The sequence below is a fragment of the Amborella trichopoda genome, chromosome 2 (assembly GCF_054954075.1).
Source record: "Amborella trichopoda isolate Santa Cruz 75 chromosome 2, AtrichopodaSantaCruz75HAP2 v2.0, whole genome shotgun sequence".
NCBI lineage: Eukaryota > Viridiplantae > Streptophyta > Magnoliopsida > Amborellales > Amborellaceae > Amborella > Amborella trichopoda.
The window spans coordinates 67,292,731-67,295,111 of NC_142337.1; the positions used below are offsets into that span (position 1 = coordinate 67,292,731).

The 2,381-nt window shown below is 39.3% G+C and overlaps 1 non-coding gene across 1 annotated transcript; it reads right to left on the reverse strand.

The window, feature by feature from the left end:
• Window positions 1-201: 201 nt before the first annotated feature.
• On the reverse strand, window positions 202-272 carry TRNAG-CCC (transfer RNA glycine (anticodon CCC)). The gene has a single exon. It is a non-coding gene; the product is annotated as a tRNA-Gly (tRNA).
• Window positions 273-2,381: the final 2,109 nt, after the last annotated feature.

Consider the following 2,381-nt stretch of genomic DNA (forward strand, 5'->3'; position numbering starts at 1 on the left):
AAAACTTTTTTTTTTGTTTTAAAGATATTAAGACACATGCTTATCAAATGGGAACGAGTGGTTCGTACTCCACAACATGGACACATGCTTATCATTCATCACATGGACCAATGTTATAATGGGAGCAGAGCACAAAAGATAAAAATAAGAGAGCACAAAACGTTACAATGGGAAAGAGCTCAGGGAGATTAAAATGAAGATTGCGCATCCGGGGAATCGAACCCCGGTCAGTACCGTGGGAGGGTACTATGATACCACTACACCAGATGCGCTCATTTTGGTTGGAGATGATTTCTAGTTTAATAGATTGACTTACTTTGGCCTCCAGCAAGATTCCGTCAAAAAAAGATCGTAACCCAATGCTAGTCCCACGAGGGGTGGGCTGAAAACGGTCCCATCTTTTGGCTCGTGCACAAAGTGGCCACTCTCAGTACTCGAACCTGTACTCTTATGCTGGCTACCCGAGCCTTTCACCCACGTTTTAGCAATATACAATAATAAGAGAAATTCTTATTTACATAGAAGTAATTGTTATTTTCTATTACAAATAATCAAGATTTGGATGCAAACTCCGGAGAGAGAGAGAGAGAGAGAGAGAGAGAGAGGGGTGGTGGCAATGGTGGTCTATGCGCTTTGAGGATATGGTAACAAATCCGTTTATCACAAGCCAATATCATGCACTCCATCCAGCAAAAGGGGTGGCAATGGATCGGGATTGGTCCGGGCTGACCCACTTTCAGATGTGATCCCTACCGGTAGATGGTGCATATATATATATATATATATATATATATATATATATATATATATATATAAAGTATCTACGCAACGCTTATGGGTGAGATGCTACAGTAATCTCGCTCATAGGCCCATCGCCATCTGAAAAAATCAGACAGTGTGCGTTTTTCGATCGCTACAGACCTAGCATATCCGTGGCAGTACCGTCACAGACCTAGCATGTCCATGGCATATTGTCATTGACCTAGCATGTTCGTGGCGATACCGTCATTGACCTAGCATGTCCGTGGTGACCAAAAAATCACGTGGAACCTCAATGAAGGCCATCCATTACAGGTCCATTCAATAAACCGCCACGGATGTAGCAAGTCTTTGGAGCGGCAAAACACTGTAGAACTTCGCCTATAAGAGTTTTGTAGCGTTTTCTATATATATATATATATATATATATATATATATATATATATATGTGTGTGTGTGTGTGTGCATACATACACATACACAGATAAAGCGAACTTACCAGGTATCTAAGATTGTGTATTATGGGACCATTTATCTTTGGTATAGAGACGTCACAATTATTTTAAGCCAATAGATGTCAAATTGGATGGTTTAGATTGTATCACGAAGTTCAAAATTTGTTTTTTGGAATTTTGAGACTAGTCAATGATACTTTTACAACCACCCGATTTGAAATCTGACAAACAAGAGTAACTGTTATTTTCTTGTACCAAAAGTAAATGGTCTCTTTGTACACTTTTTCTTTAATTATGTGTGTGTGTCCATATGTACCTGATCTGGATCTGACTTGGGTCTAAGTTTTGGACCCTATGGATCAGGTCGGGTCCAAGTTTTGGATCGACCCAGCCCAATTGACGCCCCTAACTACCAGTAACTTTTGTTGTCTAAACTATTGTTTAGAAAATGGCATTCCATATTGGATTTGCCCATTCTGGATTGAGAATTGGTAGCGGCTAACTGGTTCCTGTTAAAACCAGGAAACAGGCCCGTTCCTCCGGAACCACCTAGTTTCTTCAAGGAAATTAGTTTTTCTGTGAGGGAACTAGGTGAACAATTTCCCAGGCTGGATAACCCAATCCAGTTTTTCCAACAGTGTCTTAACTCCAAAGCTAAAGGCTTGTGGTCCTCTTGTCTTCAAGATAGAGCTATCCAATAACCCCAGTCTTCACGTTTCACCTGATCAACTTTATTTCGGACCATTCAACAAGGCACATTTATTTTTTTAGCACCCAAAGATTATATGCTTCCGTGGGAGCATTACAATCACTCCCTCGGGTGAAACCTACCCCGGAGGAGTATTATTTGGACATACATTTTGGATTTCTTAACCAAGTGAGCAACCCAAAAACAAAGTCATATGTAGTGTAATGGCTAGAGAAAATAACATCCTAAGATTAAACAATAACTCTCAAATTTTTTGTAGTTAGACATAAGTATTCAAAAAACTCAGGCTCTGATTCTTTTAAAATATATTTATTTGGTAATTTTAAAATGTATCTCAAAATTTCAAATCGAAAACATCCCCTTAAATAGCTCTTTGCTTGACAGACTTAAGTGCGTAGTGTACCTCCATGGGAGCATAACGCCCTCTGTTTCACCTCCTTTTTTTTTACTTTTAATTT